At 47.7% G+C, this 22,093-nt stretch overlaps 1 protein-coding gene across 1 annotated transcript in view; it reads left to right on the top strand.

Annotated features, from left to right (window-relative positions):
- LOC144121361 (SEC14-like protein 2) overlaps positions 1 to 22,093 on the top strand; it is a 54,626-nt gene that overhangs the window by 6,655 nt on the left and 25,878 nt on the right. The window lies entirely within an intron of this gene.

Raw genomic sequence — 22,093 nt, 5'->3', positions numbered from 1 at the left:
ACTGCACGGCTGGGAACATCTGTGTTTGGCTGTTTTCCAACAGATCTCGGTTTATTGCGGCCAAAGCGAAAAGCCCTATCTGCCGCCAACGAGATCTGAAATGCTTTCCGCTCGACGCGTTAACAAAACTAACGACGCCATGTCAAGGACGTGCCCTATCTCCATGCTTGGAGATGGTCGGCTCGTCTTTCAGATCGCGATGGTACAGTGACCCTTTCCTGCGGTCCGATTTTCTAGTCACGTGCCCAGCAATGCTGGACAAAAGCATTTCTCAACGGTGAAGAGTTTCTCAACGCAATTTTCTCATACAGTGCAAAATTTTGCTCCACAATCGATATAATCGCAGAGCTCTCCTCACCAGCAGCCTTGCATTCTTCTGCTATTAACGTTTTCGCTACTGTCAAATATGTTCCCTATTCGTTTTCTATGGCTGTCTTAACTACTTGACGTGAGCGACGGAAAAACTTTAAAACACTTTGCTGCGCATCATCAGGAGAATGAGCAATTACCTTCAATAATTCCATAACAGTATTTACAATATTCCAATATTCAAATTTTTCATACAAGAATGCTCGACATGATCGCTGCGTTGCATCTGAACATCGTCGAACTGATGTCCTCCTCATTTATGCCCTAGAGTGAAAACACACAGAATAGCAAAGATAGCTGGCAGAGTTGGTGGACTTGTAGGATATTGGAAACCCGCGCGAACAGAGCTTTGATGCCGCAAGGATACTCAGTTGTCTTTTCGCGTGCGTACAAGCTTGTCGGGCCAAGGAAACAAAAAAACAAACAAAGTAGCATGCTTTACGCTTGACGTCATCCGCTGCGAAAAAAGGACAGAAGGGTTTCAGCTTCGTATATATTCGACCGTGATGATGATGATGATGATGATGATGATCAGTAGTTTCGTCTTCAAGCCTTCATTTTAGCTCGTCGCAATCCGCTGCGCATACAGAGCGTGACAACTTGCACCGTAGCGTTTGCTTGAAGGGACACAAGCCATGAGTCCTGGTTTATCCTATAGCTTTGATCGGCCAGTGATCGTAACAATTTGCGAAGAAAATTGAAATCACGGTTATGAAAATGGCATCCGAAATTCAGCGCCACCTAGTGCACAGGTAGCGGTTAATCTTGAGATCAGCAGGCAGAAACACCTTTTTCACCGTGTAGCGGAAAGCCGATGGCAATTCCGTGGGGTCTTGGCGGAACCACGGACGACCGACAGATGTGGGCGTAAAGTGACATAGCCGTGTCTAGAGTGGAAGTGAGGTGGGGGAGGTTGGTAGCTACAGGTGGGATTATTCTTGGGTTAATTGTGCCGGCAATTGGTCCACCATAGCCACATATTGAAAAGAAAAGTGATTGAAGAGAAGAGTTAGTGGTATGGTCCTGCGGCCTTACCAAACACACAAGGCTCTTCTTCCTGACAACAGTTGCCGCGGCTTGGTAGAATAGGCGCTTACGAAGCTGGTCTCAAACCGCTCTTCAAAAGTTGCTCGACCCCTCCGCCGTCCGAGGAATGCAACTGATGGCAATGCGTTTTGCAGCCTTGCGCCATGCAACATGGGGCACGCGACGGATCGAGAATGTGACAAAAAAAGCAGCCAACAGCAAATCAATGGGCTATTGTGTTCTTCAGAGGAAAATGAGCCTCAGTCGTTTGTGCTTGTAATAAAGCGGCTGGTTACTGCACCGTCACGAGCCACGATTTTGCGAGTTAAGGGGTGAAGTCGGATCTGCTGAGCCAAGGATATAGTTTCGTCTTTTTCACTCTCAGGAAATACGCCTTTCACTTGGAATTATGAAAACAGCTCCCAACAGCGCAGCGTTCCCACCATTTTTACTCCTACGAAAAAACACCTCGGAGGGTCCCCATTCCGGCCATGCAAGGCATGAACATTTGAATACCTATCAGGCGTTCATTCCTACAGAGCTGGTTTTGAGTTTTGGAAATGTCGCCGCCATGATAAATTTACCTCGCGCGTTACGGATGCAACTGCCACTTCTTGTATGCATCGGTGCGCCGCGGGGTTGGCGACCGTACGCTGCACGTTTGCCTGCGTTTCTCTTACAGTCAGGATGCACCCCCAGGGCTCTCTTGCGCGAATACATCTAGTGATTTTTTTTTTTACTACAGTGGCTAAACATTTTAAAAGCAAGGTTCTTTTTTATTTTTATTTATCACATACTGCGTACCAAATACGGTCCAAGCAGGAGAGGCACAGTACAAAACAATAAAGTACAAAGCTTCGACCTTGAAAGAAAAAAAAACATGACGACGAAACAAGTACTAAGAAGGACGACCAACAGTTACAGAACGCTAAACAGGCACAGGATGAAAGAAACAATACGCACTGCCAACAACACAGCGCGTCACAGGCGGCGCCAACCGACGGTTGAAATAACTCAGGGCAGGCAAGCAAAGGAGAATCATGGGGGAGTGCGTTCCAATCAGTAATCGTATTAGGAAAAAATGAATACTTACAGGCATTCGTGTGGGCAAAAATAGGTTCAGTGTTGTGTTTATGCTTATGACGAGATTTCTTAGATGACTGTTTAGTTATGAAATCCTGGCGGTCTATGCCTAGTTTTGAAAAATACAAACGACCAAGAAATTTAATTCGAGCCGTTTTTATTCGTTCTTTTAAGCATCCAAGCTTTGCTTCTTGCAACATAGCAGATGAGGTTAAGAGAAGCTTTTTGCCACGTAGTAATACCGGTGTTGGCGGACGTCATTAAACGGCCGAATCATGTCAACTAGCTAAGTGCTATAGTGTTATACTTCTGGCATTCACCAGCTGTAGGACAGTGTTCACCGTTGATGTAATTAGAATATCAATTTTTTTCCAAAGCGCGCGTCAACCGTCTGCCCCTCCGCTTTCACGCCAGCCGGCGTTTTCAACTGCCCGTCTGCGATTTCTTCCCCGTCTCTCGTCTATCCATTGACTCCCTCGAGTAAAAAAAGGCTGGCTCACCCAGTGTTGCCACCAGCGATAAACAAGCGCGAGTTTATCGCGAAATTTGAAAGTAAGCCCTATTCTACCTAGGGGTGGACGCAGAAGCAGTCTTCCGTAACGCCGACATATTGAATAAATTTAGGCGCCCTCTCTACGCCGTGAAAATCATCAGCAGACAGCATTGTCAAAGGATGATAGTGTCCACCTCCTCGCCTGCATCCGAATGATATGAAATTAAGAGGCGTCTCTTAAAGTGCTCTGAGACACGCGGCTAGCCTCAGACAATGCGTAATTACCACTCTGATCCAAGAAGACACACGGCTGGTGTTTTCGGCCAACGACGCATCCGTTTATTCTCTATAGGCTGTTATTCGGCAGCTGTCCTCAACAGCATCAGGATAGGACGTCATGTGTGCGACGTGCGGGTCCCATTCTGTTGGGGAAAGTGGCTTGTTATGACAACCGACGACTTGAGTCAAGCGAGACTGAAGGTCACGGAGAGGTTGTAAAAAAAGGAAACAAAACGAATGCCCTCGACGTTAGTTGTACCCCGTTTCGCACGATGACCTTCGGAGGAGCATTCGTGAAGTTAGCTAGAAGCGGAACCTGGCAACCTTGGCATTGCCACGTGTGGACAGGAAGTTGTGTCTGATTTACGCATATACGGCCTGTTGTTTCACCTGGCGTGTTCTGTGAATATTAAAAATAGGCGTTCTGAATTAGAAGAGCGCTTTTTTCGGTGTAGCATTGCCAGGGGTGTGGCGCATCAGCATGCTGTTAAGACGTACTGAAAATATAGTCCGATACAGGTCAAGAAAAAATCAACCTTTCCCCATCAAAGGACCCCATCCAGCTGATGGTATCGGCCGGTTCTCACGATTCTGGGCGTGAAAATGCAGGGAGTGGCATGAATGCAGGGAGGCGACAATCTCCGACAATGCAGGAAGGAGACTATCGCCTTTCATCTGCAGCTCCCTGGATTGTCGCACTAACAGGTTCATGAGAATCGACCAACACCATTTCATTTATTTTACCCTCAAGGCTCGAGGGCAGGGCTATTGGCTGGTAGGAGGTCCTTTGACCGGAAAAAGCCGCTTTTCTCTTGACGTGGTATTCGACGTACTACAGGCTGGTTAACTAATACTGAACGGTCCACTTTTTACCTCTTTCTGTTAGTCTCCTTATTTACTGAGAGGCGTGTAGCCCACCTTAAGTAATATCCATACTAATTTTTAGAATTTAGAAAATGCAGTTACCTTTGGCACTGTGGCGCCTTCATACTCATTCGTCCTGATCCGGGAATCGAACCCAGAACCACCGCCTATCCGGGGCTGTCGTTCTACCGACTAACATAAACAGGACGCTAGCGAGAGAGAAATGAACAATAACTCGAAATATGAATGGTGCTGGCCCAATGTGAAGCTGAGACCTCCAAGGTGGAATAGATTTGAATTAATTTTTTGAATAAGTAATTACTCGGTTTACAGGTGTGCGAACGTAGACGTGGTTTCCTCAAGGATTGATTGCACGTCTTTTCTTAATTCTACGAGTGCGTTATGAATGAAAAAGCGGTAGTTAGGGTGAGCGGCGACCCGACTTGTTTTCTAGAAGCATGTGTTCATCTCCGCAAAACACGCTCGCTGCCGATTCAAACTCGCGGCTGTAGACAAACCTCAGTCGAGTGGAGTTTCATCGTAATAAATTCTGGCATTTTATAACGTACGGGAGGTTCCTACACAGGCGAGTAAGGACTCCTGGTTCTCAACTGACTCGAGTCGATAACTGACCGCTCTTTGACGATTTTTCTTACGCCATATTCTTAGTGAACGTATTTGGTCAGCCATGTTCATGAGATATGCAAGGTAGACGCAAAGAACAGCTATTTTCATCAGCTCAACTACAATTAAATGGAAAGGAGTAGAAAGGGAGAATGCTGTTACTCCCCTTTTATAAAAGGGTGTGCGCTAGAGGACAGCTTACTCCCTTTTATACTCCCATGTAGTTGTATTCGTGCTTAGAGTGTACGCCCACTGCCGGATGGAAACCTCTCCCATATCTGTTCAATTAATGCTGCCTGTGCCAGCGGCGGCCATCTGATCCCCAAAAGAACAGCGGCAGGTTAGACTGACAGGAAAATCACACAAGCATTGACCGAACGAACTGCGCCTGCTGTACACGTGCGACCTTAATTGTGCCTGCATTCTTCGTCCGCACACACTGCGCCTAGCTTGTCCCAATCTACGCTTGACAAATTTTCCGGCGGCTGGGTTCATTATTTGCGCACGTGAGGCAACGACGCTGTACGCTTGGCGAAAAGCTTTGAAAGGCTGTCCAGGTCAACCTTTTGACAGTGAAGACGCAGCGCATAAATAGGATTTCTATACTGGAACTCTGATTTTCTTTTCTTTTTCTATTTACCTCATGGAATTCCGCCTATACCTTGTTCATTTTTATCCTACCTTATGCACAAGCACTCGGGACATTCCGCGCTGCCGCATAAACATTTCCTTTCTACATTCGTAAACATCCTCACTGCGAGAAAACGCCCCGTGCTGTATTGCAACCACCACGATCGTCATTCAAAAACCACTTCAGCAGCGTGGCGTCAGTTGACACGGCCTTCAGGGAACCTGCTTAGAGCTAGGCGGAGCTCAGGAGACAGATAGTGTGGTTAGCGTAAAACGGTAGGTTGCGCTGTCAAAACCGTAATTCCAGTGTGAAACACGGGCCAGCAAGTGCTGGAAATCGTTCGAGCGTCTGCGGGAGCATCAACTCAGGTTGTTCCCACAATGGGTCAACAATTCGGGGTGTGTTTCCAGGTGAAGCTTAACCCAAGACAGCAGGACTACGACGGCCGCATTTCGATGTAGGGGAAATGCACGAAAACGTTTGCGTGCGACGTCAATGCTCGGTAATTATCTCCAGGCGATAGAAATTAATCCCGGGAGCTCCACGTCCCTCGTGACCTCCCACGTGTCGCTTCAGGAAAAATGAATACAATACACAAATGAAAACGCGTTTTAGTTTACGTGGCAATGCGCCGGGGACGCGTAGTTGGAGAGAGAGAGAGAGAGAGAGAAAGAGAGCTACCTCTGTTTTGGTTGCACGGACATCCTTATGTCATCTAAGCGGGAACCACGCACATCTTGTGGCCGCCGCGTAGCCGACCGCCGGGACGTTAAGACCTGCATGCCAATGGACGTCTTTAGTCTACCGGAGACGTAGTACCGGACGCTTCCTGCGCGCGCGCAGTGACATGGGTGAGGCCAGGCGGGGCCACTACACTGCGCAGGAAGCGTCCGGTAAATAGGTATACGTCTACGCTGTTGCGTCTCCGGCATGCTAGAAACATCTAGTACCACGCAGCGAGCTATGGAAAGGAAAATGACAGGTGCACCATTAAGAGGTGGGAAAAGGGCAGACTGGGTCCGGGAAGAAACGCTAGGTACTGACTTCACAGCCGAGATATAGAAGAAGAAATGGGCAGGGCATTTAATGCGAAGGCAAGATAACCGATGGTCCTTTAGGACAAGCCGCCGCGGTGGCTCAGTGGTTATGGCGCCTGGCTGCTGACCTGAAAGACGCGGGTTCGATCCCGGCCGTGACAGTCGAATTTCGATGGAGGCGAAATTCTAGAAGCCCGTGTACTGTGCGATGTCGGTGCACGTTAAAAAACCCCAGGGGGTCGAAATTTCCGGAGCCCTTCACTACAACGTCCCTCATAGCCTGAGTTGCTTTGGGAGGTTAAACCCCAATAAACCAAACCAAACATTTAGGACTGCGGAATCGATTCCAAGAGAGTACTAAAGTAGCAGGTGTCCAGAGAATCAGGTTAATTCGTTATCATTGCGGGAGATCTTTGTACTCCAGTCAGTGTACTTAGTATGTTGATGACCGATACCACTACCAAAATAACAGGACAAAAGCCGCTGTCGTTCACCCGCTTGCTGCTCAGGCTCAAGCTCCTCTGCATCTTGAAGTCAACTGACCCTGCGCGCTCTTGAAAGTGGCGTTAAAAGAAGCAGATGCAGCGACGGGAGGTCCTTCACCGGAAACACGAGAACCTCTGAAGGGGGCGAGGTGCTTACAGTAGGCGAGCTGCAGAAAGAAGGAGCTATGGGAAACTTGCGCTGAAGTTTGCGGTACCGATTGCAGCGCCATAACACACTGCCTAGCGAGAAGAGCAAGCAGTTTTGGGTAGCACTATTAGTACTTTTCCGCGCCACCTTCAGGCGCTTATTGGCGTGAGCCTCCGTGCTCTGTCGAAGGCGCACGTGCCGTGCGCCAGCTATCTGGGCTACGCCGAGAGAAGCTAGGCAATGAATGCTGTCAGCCAAACGCGGGTATCTAATCGCGCAGAATATGTTCGCGCGTTTGCAGCGGCCCAAGCGGCTGACAAAAGCCGTTTTGAGTCACCGAATGGAACAATTGCAGTGCCATTTTGGCAGCGCAGGTTCCCCATTCGCCCACGGTGGCGCGTGCGAACGCAGTTCGCACTGTGCGGCTTCGCAACACGCAGTTTGGTGACAGTCCACAAGAGTGGTCAGTTGCGTACAAAATCCGGCTAGTCCTTACGCCATATCTACGTGGCGGGAGCCAAGAAAAAAGTGTAAAAGAGGCTACAGTTTTGCGTACACGCACTCAGAGCAGATATATACGGCAGCTTCTGGCGACCCAAGCAACGGCTGTGATAAGCGGTGACTCAGCCGGCGGTCAACAACACTGATAAAATGTCGTGCGGAAGAGCGTGCGGCTCGCGAGCGATCCACGGAACGGTGGACACTGTAAACAGGCACTCAGATAGACTGTTTCCTGTTTTCTGTCCTCTTTTTGACGCCGAGAAGGAGCGCGTGTTGAAGCCCCTCGACAGACTGCGCAGAAGAAGAAATTATGCTCCGCCGTTTAAGAGGTGAAGGGTTAAATGACTGCACGTGACATGAACCGAATTTCCCCAGACTCGCACCCAAAGACAGCCTGTCAGGAATCATCGGGAATCAAAACAAAAACGGTTCTACACATTATAGAAATGCACTAACAAGCAGCTACTTCCACACATGACTGGTGTCCTTATCCCATCGTCGCTCCAGCGTTCTCCCGGATAAGCTATAATAATGCTACTCGGGTAAGGCGTAGTGCATGTAATATCACTGGGTAAGGAATGCGATGGGGCAACCGCACACAGAAGAAGACAAGGATGACGGGTACTGCAATCATGCGTCGTATTAGGGCGTAAACTACATGCATTACGTGCATATTCCTATCCCGGTACTGTGTAGGGTATACTCTTTCTTCTATAGTTGTTTTCGCCATTGTGCAGAGCACTTTCCGAGTCATATGCCCCGCCAATAAATGCTGATTATTAAAATATGTGTGCCTTAGTAGTAAATTATGCAGCAGATTGCATACAGAGATCAAAAGTTGTGTTTGTTTCAACTGCCTAGGTACACACATAAGCAGCTTGCTGAAGGACATCGTGTTTTATTCGTCTGACGGGATAATAACTGGACTTTAACATTACTGAATTTAATTTAAAGTCATTTATTGAATGCAGGAAGGCTCATGCCAATGGGAGATGTTCCTATTACTTAGGATACACATTGATCTGACAATAGTAAAGAAAAAATACAGACGGTTTAACTCGGTTAATCACGGAATATCGTGAAGCAACGGTACGTTTTTACATGGTTATGCCCGTTGTGTCTCAATGATTATACACTGTTTGCTGTGTTAATCTGGTGGTTATGCTCAGTTTTGCATGGTTATTGTTGTTGTGTCTCAATGATGAAACATTATTTTGCCGAGTTCATCTGGCGGTTAGGCTTCTCGACGAAATGCCAAATTGTTTTTGCACACTCAAGAGTGAACATTTTCGTCGCTGGATCATTGTTTGCCAGACGTTCTTTCGATTTTTGCTTTCGGTAAGCCGCCTTCGCATCCATTCGCAACTCCTGCTCTTCATCGGTTTCTCGCTGGCGTCTTCTGTGCACATACTGCCTCTGTGCTTGCACTTATTTTTGTCTCTTAGCCATCCACAACATCGGCCTCCGTCTATTCCCGCTGTCGTGTTGCCCGTTGTTGTTCCCGTCGTCGCATTCGACAATACTCTTCGTCAGACAACCCGGAGAGCCCTTGCTTAGCATCCATACTAACCCGAGAAGCATAGCCACGGCAGAAAGTGCCTATGGGGAACTTGCGCTGAAGTTTGCGGTGCCGATTGCAGCACCATAACACACTGCCTAGCGAGAAGTGCAAGCAGTTTTGGGTAGTACTACTATTATTTCCCGCGCCACCTTCAGGCGCTTATTGGCGTGAGCCTCCGCGCTCTGTCGAAGGCGCACGTGCCATGCGTCAGCTATCTGGGCTACGCCGAGAGAAGCTAGGCAATGAATGCTGTCAGCCAAACGCGGGTACTTAATCGCGCAGAATGTGTTCACGTGTTTGCAGCGGCCCAAGCGGCTGACAAAAGCAGTTTTTAGTCACCGAATGGAACAATCGCAGTGCCAGCTTGGCAGCGCAGGTTCCCCATAGTCGGGAATGCCAAGCGAGGCGGCATTCCCTTTCGCTTTTGAACTGGTTTCGCACGTGTCGAGCGTTCCCCCATCGCCTTTCCTCTCCCGGTTAAGCAGGAGGGGGCCTTCGGCGAGTGGGTTCAGGGAACCAGCATATCTAACCTGGACGCAGCTGTGTTGCTCCTCTTTCTCTCCACCGTCCGTTCTCGCAAAGGTCAAAAGTCAAAGGTTAAATCGTCTTAAGACAACCGATTTTTGCGACAATGCGGCTAGTAGTTAGTGCTGCTGCACTTCTCGTGGATGGTCGGTCAACGCCGGATGTTCTGACTGATGAGCCAAATAATGATTCTGTATTAACAAAGGGCTCGTTACGATATACTTATGTTAGAAGCGCTGCTCACAAGTCATTTAAATGAGCGAATGACGCGCTCGTGCAATCCAAGGATCAGCGCAACAGTGTCTATGAAGGAAAGCACTCATTGGCTGGAATCGCTTCGAGCATGTGATTTAAGCGGGAAAGGGATGCTAGGCAGTGTTGTGCTCCACTCAAACCGGCATAAAATCGCGTTTTGACGTTTCGCCTTGTCTATTTTTCCAGCAAATAGATCTACTGGAAAGTTAGAATTCAAAGGCCCTCTTTGTGAACACGCCACAGGTGCTGTAGCTTCTAAGCTGTTCGTACTTCATACTGTCACGTCGTTTGATATAGATAAACTTTTCCTACGCAAGAATGCAGCGCGACGTATGACCTTTCTGGTTTAAATACGCGAAACTCTCTCGGCGTAGGTCGATTGCAGCTTTAATCTTTGTCTGCATCGCTAGTCACGGCATGAATACGCGCACTACTGTAACGTTGGTTGCAGTAGTCTACGCAGGCACGGCCAAGGGCGACTAAACGTTCGCTCTCATTAACACACAGTGGCACGAGGTAAGGTCAGCTTGTTTTTTTTTTTGTTTCACTGTTCTTCGACTTCCGCTTTCTCACTCCGAAATTCCAACGAACAACAGAGTGTTCGTGAGCCGATCATTCGAACGCGGCAGACCAACACCGACCTTTGCAGTGAGGTCACATGCAAAAGAGGCCCTATCTCCGAATCACACGTCCTCTACGGCGACTCGGGATCACGCCGCCTATCTGGTTCTTGCGGAGGCCTTCACTTCGCACTCACTAAATTAGTGAGATTACTACCTCTCTGTGCAACTGCGTCGAGATGGATGTCAATGAAAGTCGGAGGAATAGTTTCTCTTTGTGCAATTACCAAGTAGACCGCACGTTTGAATGCGGGCTCACTGTAATCTCAGGCCTCCGACGATAATCGCGCCGAACGCCGTTGACAGCTGAACAGTTTTCAGCGTTGCAAGCTTTTCGTAGCCACGCCTGGCAACAAAGGGGGTGGCGAAGCCAGACGCTTTGCCTGCGTTAACGCTCTACGAAAGCCGAACAACAAAGTTGGATTGTGGTTGCGCTTGCCTGAAAGTGTGTGAATACGGCAGAGGCACTAAAACCGCTTTGCTCTGAAAGTCTGCGTTAGAGCTAAACATCTCCCGACAAAGAGACCCGGCGCGGTGGCTTCTTGACTATGGCATTCGGCTGCTAAGCCCAAGGACGCGGCATCGCATCCCTGCTTCGTCACAAAAGATGCCCGTGTGCTGTGCGACGTCAGGGAACGTTAAAAAACCCCAGGTGGCTGAAGATATTCTGGAGCTCTCCACTGCGGTGTCTCTCAAAGTGCCCGCTGTGCAGATTGCTGACATTGAGCACCACATAAGAGAACGTTCGTAGACGACGAGACTTAAGCCTATGTCAAGGCATCAAGTCGTGCTGAGGAGACAGGCAGTCATGCCAGAGGGCCACCCTTCATGTCTTCATCTTTACATATATGTATGTCTTTTATGTCTCTTCCTTCCTCAAGAGCGAACAGATTGAGAGTAGCTTAAAAAACAGGACGATTCGCCAAGGAAGGGTCAACGAGCCTTAAGGTTCGCTGAGCTTTTATGGTATGCAGTGAGCACTTGTATTCTCTGATCATATATGGTCCTCACGTCCGAACAACGGCAGGCGAGGAATTTTTCCCAAAACCTTATTACCCATGAGCCTTTTTCACAGAATCCTTGTAAAGACAACGACGAAAATAACCGTGTGAACAAAGGCAAGAGCCCTGCTGCTTTACGTACTAAGCAGACCATAGAACATACTGCTGGCGCTGGCCACTGAGTAAGAATTTATCCATAGGCTTGTAACAATTTTGGACACGTGCAACGCTATGCCGCTAACGGAGAACCGTCACGTAGCGAGGGTCGATTGGTGCGCACCGAGAGAAAAAAAAAATCCTTCATGGCATCGAAACGCCCGAGCGACAGGTGTTTTGCGCCTCTTTTCCTCGTTTGGCGAGCATCACGCCACGCATGACATGCCGTGAATGGAGAACGGATGATATGTGAGAAAACCTAAGGCCGTTTTCTTTTTTTTTTTCCCCGATTCCCACACCGCATGAATGCGCGCGCGGAGAAAGTAAGCCGGTTTTTTCGTTACGTAGTATACACGATTGTGCGCACGTAAGGTACGACAAGGCCACGACGCGTTCCGTTGCGGTAACAGAACGGATTCGGAGGAAGTTAAACGGAGCTGCGGGTGGCAGAGGGTACGGTGGGCGGATGAGGTGGGGAGATTTGCTGGTGCAGGGTGGCCGGCGCAGGGCATAACTGATACACCTTTGTCATCCGGCTGGTGACGGTTATGATGATGTGCAAGCACAAATACTGTGCAGCGTGGCGCATTTGCATCGTCTTGGAGGATTGATCTACTCGAATGGAAATAAAATATTTGTGGCGACAATGCTTTGCATATACCGGCTTTGCCAAACAGAAACCAAGCAACGGAGGTTGCTCCTGAGCCGTAAAGTGTTGCCTTCACGGCACACTAAACAGAAAAAGGTCTCGGAAGGTGAGGATGAGGGTTGTCCTTACCTCACACATGTTCAGAGCTTAAGTGGTGCCATACATACTCCACTACACGCTAAGAAACAAACTTCGTTGCCTGGTTCCTTGTGGCAGTGATGTTAGCTGCCCACATTCTGCATAAAAAAATTTTCAAGTTGGCGACTGAATGTTCAAAGACTTCCACCTCGATCGGTTAGCACATAATGCATGGAAAAGAACAAGCGCATTGACAGCTGCGTAGTACGCGGGAGTCGACGGTGGCGAATGCGCTTTATTCTGCCAGTGCTAGCTTTTGTGAAAATTTATTTCCGAATTCAGCGTTCATCATCTGAAATTGTCCTTTCTATTGTCATCGATAGTTTTTTTTTTTTTCGGGGAGCAAAAATATGACTACCTTTGAACAGGGGGAACTCCCCCCCTGATGGGTTTTCCTGGGGCAGCGGTGTCAAACATACGGCGATTTTTATGTCTCTCCCACCTATAACGCATGCATACGCATTTGCGGATCGACCATCGTAGTCGTCTTACCTTGAAGTGAATTTTGCCCTTGCTGTTTACTCCCTCTCTCTTTTTTGTTGCTTTTGTTTTCCTACTCCGTGCGTTCAAAAAAGTGCCGCATGTTTCACAGCTCAGTCAACGCCTCATTGTTCGCATATAGCTCGCATAACTCCTGTTCCGTCCCGTCCTTCAGCCGTGGTTCGTCGTGCCGTTCAACGTGAACCAACTAGCTCGACTCAGCCCTCTCCTTGTTGTCATCTGATTTTAGATATTCACAAGTTTCTTAGAGCACTGCGTGTGATCTGGAGCATCAAACTTCAAAACCACGCGCACATGCATAAAAAGGAATAGCGCTGTAAGTGACGTACGGACCAGCTGCGGGAAGATGTCTTTTGTCGACTAAAGTCAAAATACCGACATCCGATGCATGCCGGCATTGTCGGACGAACTAAAGAAGGCACTTCATTGTTTGAAAGCAGCCTATAGAAATATAAGGCATTTATTATTGCCTTATCGAGAAACCAATGTCTCTGACGTCCACGTGGATTCTTTTTTTTTTATTGTCAAATATTGTGACTTTGTCTTTTTTTTTTTGTCTTTCACAGGCACATGGCGTTGGCGAGTAAGTTCGCCGAAAGCAGAATTTGTACGTCAAATTCTGCGTTCGGCGAACTTACTCGCCGAACAAGCCCTTTTTTATTACACGAAAAAAGAATATATCTTAAAAGCAGAAATTTGCAGAACAGAGTCACAAAATCCACCAGAAAACTGGCAAGTCTTCATGAGCAGTCGACAGTACATCCCCCCCCCTTTTTTTTTAACGATTTAGCGTATCTGGAGCGCTCACAATTTCACTAGAATCCGAAATCAACGAATCCCGCGTTTTTAGAAATTTGGAAACACTGTGAACCTTCTTCAGGCTCATACAGAAGTGAGTCAAGTCACGCGTGCATATAAACACACGTTTTTCAATGATCTGCCATTAGATAAACGCCAATGAGCGAACTCGCTTTTAGTTTATTTTTATTTTTTCTGCCTCGCTTCCTGCTCTCAGGGAACTTTCGTGAACCGGGAGGCGCCATTCATCCTCCCTGCCTGGTTCGTGGCTACATTCGACCGCTAAATGCCTGCAATGTTGTTGATAAATTTTTACACACGCGAAATGAAGAGTTCATTGGCACCTATGTACACTACCACTCTCCTATCGCATTTTTCGTAATAATTAAGAAAAAGTAACCAGGTGTCCGCAATGGAGTGAAGTTCCGTAAATTTAGAGATTGAGGCTATACGTCTGTCCATACGCATTTCTTAAGAAAAAGCATTGTAAAAGCATCGACAATGCTTTTCCATAGCTGCAATATTAATACCCTCTTTGCCGTAAGTCATTGTTCATTCTCCTTCCAAAAGTCTATTTGGTAAAAGGATGGATTGTTTGTGCCAGCGTATTTTTGCCGAAGAGAGGGTCCGCGGCTTCGTCTAGCTGCCGTGCGGCATATATCTTTTACTACCGACCCAGCCAGCCTCCATGTACGCCCCGAAGGAACTAAACAAACAAAGCAACAAAATTTGGACACAGGCCGGAAGGCGTGCACGATTTTCGCAACTGCTCGCCCAATGCGCTGAAAGCCGCTAAAGGCAAAATGAGAAAGCGGTGGGGGGGGGGGGGGGGGGGGGGCACTCGATAAAAGCGCCTGTTCCGACCGCGACCCGTACTGCGCTCCCTGCAAGAAGGGGGGGGGGGGGGGGGCGCACACTCGACGCTCTTAATCCAAGCCGTTGCCGCAACCCGAACGACGGGCAGGCCACGCGAATTGCGTTGTCCTGACGTGGGGAGCGGGTGTCCCGCGAAACCGGGTCAAGCGAGCGGCCTGACCGGCATTCGCGGACACGCGCACGCACGCACTAGTCGAGTGCGTGTAAGGCGTCCGCCGCTGCTTTTATTCCTCCTCCTCCTTTTCCTTTTTCTTGCCGTTTCCCTTGCCCCTATATCGTTTGCCTCGCTTTGTTTTTTGCAGCTGCCATATTTCTTGCCAAACAATGGCGCGCTGCAGTTGGACTGCGTCGACAATGCGGACACAATGAGTGGCGATGAACGTGTCTGCGTGCGTGGTTCTTGTAGAAACTGGGGAAGCGTAACGAGCGTGTGGAAGAAATTTTGTGCTTCATAGTTCCTTACGAGGTTGAGTGGATCCATTTGCAGGCTATATTGGGAATGAAGCCATATTGCGACGTTTGCAAAGGGATCATGGATGAGAAAGGGGTAGGGATCTCAAATCTGAGCACTGCTCACGGTGTAGCAGGGAACACATCCAATCTGAGATGGGAGTCGGCTTCTATACAATCGCATTGATCGCGCATCTCGCTTAGGATGCAGCCTGTCTTTGATCAAAGTTATTCCCTGCAGCGTGACGTAAGGAAATAAATGGACTTTACGCAGACATGCTTTGTGTTTGCAAATTTGACTGCTTTCGTTTCAAAGCTATTTTCGCTAGATACTGTGTGGGCTACCCGTGTTCAAGGTCTGCTGGTGCACCGTGGCGAGTCCCGACCTTGCCTGGTTCGTCTGGCGAAAAGCAGCTATCTCAGTTACGCATTTTAATTTGAGCGCACCATGTGCAACAGGCAAAATAATGTGCAACGTAATTATTGATCCGCTGGAACATTAGAGAAGTGCAGAAGAATGTCCGTTACTGCAGTTATCAGCCTAACAAGTCGATGAGGACACCGGACAGAGCGGGAAGGGAGTCAATGTACGCCGAGAAAATCATTATAACAAAAACAAAGGCGCAGTGGCACCATGGAGCACATTTTCGTCATTGTGGTTGCGTGCCATTATTCGAGGACAGTAATTTTATTTAAAAAATATCGACCAGGTCGTCAGAGAAACTGTCTACTCATATCGAATTACTAAAGGGGGAGACAGATGCCTCAGCAACCCGGCTATATTGGTGCACGAAAAATAATTTAGACTTAAACTCGTCATAGTGACATGTTTGTGCAATTTTGCTTCTGTTCTTTTTCGCTTCGACCTGTATATTTCATTCACTTGTGCTCCTTTTTGCTTTTCCGTGCGCTGTTGTGCTCTACATACGTGCATGTTTCCCGCACTTAAGTCCAGCTGAGAGTTGAGTGCTGTGGGCTTGTGTGTTCTCCACCGTTATTACCGTCCAGCTTCACTGTTAATCACAAAGAGGCCGTTCCGACTTTCCCAGCTATGAATAATGCTGCAGCATGTCCTCCCCTCGTAGCCCCTCCTTTCCACAGCCCTTTGTCTGATTGAGCTAGAAACAATTCATTAAAACTTTAAAGGGTGGAACACTATTTTTTTTGCTGTTCGCGTTGGCAAAAACCTTCTTTGTCTTCGTATAACAACGACTCGTCTCCTCAGGTCTTCTAAAACGTCCTTTGTCTTCCGTATATATCAACGACTCGCCTCCTGACGTCTCCTCAGGGGCCGACCATAAATATGCCGCTACGTCTACACGACCCATGCAAACACGTACTCTTTTTCAAGACAGGGTCAAGGGCGCAATGCGCCCAGATCGGTGTGCGCTACATAAATATTGGCTGCGATCCGTCCCCGAAAGTCGGGGCGTCGCGGCCAACCACCCTACTTCAGGCGACGGAGATTGTTTCCATGGTGACAGATAAGACTGGCTAAACAGATCGATAACCGCTCCTTGCTGACTCCGGCGGGTGCATGTCCTCGCAAATGACCGTTTGTTTTCGTCGGTCGAATGACGGAAGAGATAAGTCGTCGAGCGGAGATTTCTCGGAAGCTTTGTTCAGAGCCTATTCAGCGCCTAATCTTGCAGAAGAGTAACACTCTGTTATTCCCTGCAACGCTTTTTCTTTTCTCATTTTGTTGTGCTGCACAAAATAACTTAGCACGCATCGAACACTGCATATTTATCGTACTGATGTTAAGGTACAGCTTAGCGCGAAGTTCATCTCAATAAACTTCGCGTTTGAGATGCATTACGGTGCAATGAACAGTGATCCGTTGTATCATTATCAATCAAGAAGTTTAGTGTCCTGCTTTGTGATGCATACATCCTCGTGGTCCATCGGTTATTTCTCTGCGCACCACGTAGTTATATATCTCCTTTATTTGCCGGGGTTATAATTTAGTTTGCTTATACATGTTTCGCATCTCTTCCACGTATTTTTTAAATTCTGGTGCTATGTTTTATGCCGCATATTTTTGTGCGATGCAGTGCACATTTCTCCATGAAGAACCCTGAGCCGGCTCTTTAAGCTCCTTTGGTATGCTTTCCCTAAGTTTCCATGCCATATCGTGGAAACCAGAGTAAAGATCAAATCAGACGAAGGTATCTTAAAGAAAGCTCTCCGTATAACAACATTTTAAGGAACGCACAGGAATACGTGTTGAAACACGTTAACAAATCAGGTGGGAGTTTCTCTGGCGGGTACAAACACCTCCGGCCCAGTATTCAGATTTTTCATGGGGGTGGGGGCGGGGAGGGAAAGGGGGGGGGGGGGGGGTAACGTGCGAGAAGTGACAGGGGTAAACACTTGAGTAAGGTGCCACTTGGTCTCTGACCAAACCGCCGCATAAAAAGCAATGAACAGAGCTGGGAGATGGAGACGGACAAGACCAACAGAAATTAGCAACAGTTGTCCACCCAGCTTGCAGAGCCCAATGTATGGATAAGATGGGGCATGGCAAGGGACCTTGCAAAGACGTTGGCCTGACGGTGGTCTTAGTAACAAGTAGTTTGTCCATCCGTAATGTTTATGAAGACACGTGAGGACGCTTTTCTTTGAAGCCACATAATATACACTCAAATAACATGCAGAGTACTTATGTTCTATTTAATTACTGCAGACTATCTGCAATTTCAAGGACCCTAATTTTACGAGCCGCCTGATTTAGGGAGTAAGCCATAGTTTTCTCCCATGTTGCTCACAGTGGCATATGTTATTTCCAGTATTTCACTTTAACTACTCTGCAGCCACATGCACTGCTGTTCGTGAGGAGTCCAATGTGCGTTTAAATCTACGCGTTTAAATTACGATCATTCTTGCATGTATGCCTCTCGTGTTTGTCGTAGCGATAAATCCCAAACCCAACGAAAAATGTGCCCCTTTAAAACATAGAGATATAACGATACCAGATGCATCGATAAAAGCTATACAATTCAAGCTGAAGCTCCATTTCTCGTCTGCGTGTGCAAAGAGCTAGAAACTCCAACGCTTGGGATACGATACTTCATGACACACAAAGAAAAAGAAGCTTTCTCGTTTTTTACTAAAGGACTTCTGCTTATAGATGCCACATTTCGCACGACTACTGAAGTGCCCGGAAGTTGGCGAGAAGGACAGGGTAGTTTGGACAGCCTAAATGAATAAAAAAATAATTCCCTGCCACAACGGACTGGCTCGAAGGACAGGAGACAATCGAGTCATCCATCGCCTTGGAGGAGGTTGTGCGAAGTGCGTGGACCATTCTTTTTGCAGTGATCACTCTCGGCCAACGCGGGGCCGGGTGAACAAGCTCAATGCCCGAGGCTATCCACTCCGCAAGGTTGCCAGTCAGGCGCCCTTCATGGCGCGAGACGTAATCTCCGCAGCACCCACCTCCGTCCCATGAAGCCGGTGACTCAGGGTTACGCCGTCTGGCTGCCAGGTCTATAACCCCCTCCACATAACGCGCCGGGGCATTCCGCACGAGGCAAGGACAGCCATCTCAGCGGGGGCCAACCGGTTTCTCCCGGCAGCAGACCGCACACGCAGGCTACTTCCGTACAGTGCACGGCAGAGGTTAACCACAATGTCTCGGATAAGCGGCGAGTTCGTGACTCGCTGCTTCAGACATATCGGTTTGTTTGCTGATTTCTTCCTTTCTGTTTTCTTTTATTTGGAAATAAAGCCTCCCCGGTGCTCTGGCGTTTTGCTGCCGAGCCCTACGTACGATACCGAATCCCGCCTGCGGCAGTGGCATTTCCACGGGGGAGAAATGCAAATGACGCCAGCGTGCTGAACGACATAGGTGTGCATTAATAATTTCAAGTTCTCGAAATTAATCTGGAGCTCTCCACTACGGCGTCCCTCATAACCCATGTGCAGCTACGGAACGTTAAATGCTACATATCGCACCAAACCACATTGTCATACGGTGCCATAACCGTACCATACACTACCGTACCGTACGTACCGTAGCGTTCGATACCACACCACACGAACTGAAGAACCCGTGCAACGTCGGGACTCTGAGGACGCTTGAACCCAGTGCCTGTGCCATGCTTGAGTGCTCGAGTTCTTTTTTTTTGCCAGCATCATTACCGCTTGGAATAAATTTACCACCACAATACTTGGTCAACTCTCACACGGACATACTTTTCCGGGTTATGCTGTCCCACATACGATCTACTCGTAGTCACGTTTTCTCTATGCTGTATAGGGGAATGTTTCTTTTTTTTTTTAAATTTGTAGCGCTAATCAATTGGTTTAAAGAAAATTACTTATAAAGCAGCACAGAAAAAACAACCACGCCACCGGTGGGATCCGAACCCACAACCTCCGAATATCGCGTCCGGTGCTCTACCAACGGAGCTACGGCAACGGCTGTCCAATCTGCTGCTCTCGTGGCTATTTATGTTAATTGCGTGCAAGCGAGCCTTGAGAGTGTGCACCAGACTTGATATATATATATATTGCATTGTTGGCACAGTTGCCTACGCCATGTCTATCTTTCATGTATCCTCTGTAAAAAATGTTCTTTTTTGTATTTTTGTTCTGTTTATCGCTTCCCTATATGGTTTCATCTTTTGGCCGCTCGCCATGTTTATATTGTATTCATAGATCTGCAATAATGGCCATTCGGCGCTGCACGTAATAAATATGCCTGATATCTATATGAGCAATGCGCAAGTTTTCGGACACTGGTTCGAAGGCTGGTTCGAACATGATATCGGATGATGTAGCCTCATTCTTGGCACAACAACAATCAAGGAGACCAGACGTACCAAGCATGGGGATGGCAGGAGCGCTGAACGAAACTTCTCGGAACTGTCGGGAGACACAAACTGGAGCAAGAAAAAAAAAAGAACGGCATTGACTCAAGAAACGGAGAAACAACAAAGATGAATGCATTGCCAAGGAGAAAGGCCTGACTTCTATCGAATGAGGCATCAATCTGAACGATGAATAGCATGGGCACCCCGTCTAAAAAAGTTTCACGAAACTGAGTGCCAAAGAACGATGTAATGATTAATAGTGGTCATTAATGCTTCAGCTATCGATCTGACGTCATCATGTAAGCAGAACTTGCCGGGTGGTCTAGTTCATGCCCGTAAGACTTGACACTACAACGTTACCGAACACAAACAGAAAGACATGAGGAAGCGCTACTATGTTTTTTTTTTGTCTGTGTTCATCATATATGTTCTGTTTTACGAAAATCATCATGTAATTCTGTGCGACCCCACATTGGACCCACTGCACACAACTGATCTGCGATAGGAGAGTGAAAGCCCTCCGCAGAGCCATTACAAGAGAGAGCGAGGAGGATGGTGCACCTTCTCTCCCAGAGTAGCGTCCTCGCGTCAAAGCCCTTCGCGAACGGGCTCTCCTAAACGTATGCCGCGTTCCCGGAACACATTCACGGTTGCGCGTTGTTTAGATGGCCGCGCGCTCTTTGCGTCCATGCCACGCGATAGTTAGCCGCGTTTACATGAATGCGACAGTAGCACATCGCATTTCCTGGCATATCTCGCGGAGCCGCGCTGCTGTTTACACGTACAAGATCAAGTCTGGCAGGAGAGTGACCCTTCCAATACTGTACGCAGCCGAGGGTTCCAGTCACCCCCACCTTGAGCCACGGTCCGTCTCGAGGGGTGGCGCCTGAGCAAAGTCTGCTTTGTTATCCAGCTGGGGGAGCGGGGGGGGGGGGGGTGTATTGTATTGATTGTATAGCCCCGAAAGACTATAAAATCCTGTTTCCATTCACCGCTGAAGTGGACCTTTCATTCTCAATCTATCCACGTCTGGCGCATTGATGCGACGCGCTCTCCTAGCGCGTTATCACCGTTTAAAAGAATGCAATGCCCTAAAAGGTTGATGCGCTGCGCTGCTGTCGGATTCATGTAAATGCAGCTGTCGTGATGCTGAGGGTGTTCCTCGCACTGTTCCTGGCGTAGATTAAATCCCTTTGTTTGCGCTTCTTTATCTGAAAGAAAACTGAACATACTGATCCCTTCTGAGGAGCGGCGTGCGAATGTGTTGACGATGTTCAGTACGTTTGTTCCTGTTTGATTGGGATTCCATTCGAACATCTGGTTGTACACTTTCTTTGATTTTTCGTCTGCAGACATAATCGGGCGTAATTTTGAGCCTGAAGTTTTCGGCTGGTGTCGCTGACCAAGGGATAAAAAGATAGAACAGCACGAACTAATAGGATGTAAGGTAGTGATGGTATCGCGTTATATTTTTGCTTGCTTTCTCGTTTTATTACAAATCAATTTACTTTCTAATCACTTAAATGCAACAACTTTATGCTGCATATTCGAAGCAAGGTTATTTTGTTTTGAAAATTTTAATCGATTCGCGAATTTCACAATTCTCACACACCTAGTTCTGAGTCTTGCTACATACCTCGTATGACAAAATTCTCCGTCACGCGAAGTTAACAAAACCGCTGCATCTGGTCTAAAGCTTGAGGTATGGCTACACGATGTTTACCTTCCCTCTTTCCATTGTTTAGTTTCTTATTCATTAGTCAAATCTCCAGGTCGCGATCAGCTTGCGTGGAAGCGCGCTAAAATGGCTACATGTGGTGCTGTGGTCGCTTGCCTCACGCTATTAATGTCAGCGTAAAAATTCATCCTCTCGTCCAGAAGCAGAAAAGAGAAAACCCTTGATCACCGTCTGACGGCAGTTTTGTGACATGAAGCCGCTTTTCTATGTTTTGTTTTATCTTGAAGCTTTTGGTGTTGCATGACGTTTGTGCCCTCGATGCGATGCACAGCTATGCACTCCGGAGCGAGTCTGCGCTCACGCGCGCTGGCTTAAGTGTTACTTGAATAAAATAATGTTATAAGATTCTTAGTTAACTGGTTTTTATGTACATGCATGCGGATTATTATACAAACGTCAACACGTTCCCTAAGCGCCACTACGATTTGGTAGTCGTCATAAAAGGTTACTGCCGTTACATAGTTTATA

Source organism: Amblyomma americanum, chromosome 2 (assembly GCF_052857255.1).
Source record: "Amblyomma americanum isolate KBUSLIRL-KWMA chromosome 2, ASM5285725v1, whole genome shotgun sequence".
Taxonomy (NCBI): domain Eukaryota; kingdom Metazoa; phylum Arthropoda; class Arachnida; order Ixodida; family Ixodidae; genus Amblyomma; species Amblyomma americanum.
This window is presented reverse-complemented; position numbering and strand designations above follow the sequence as displayed.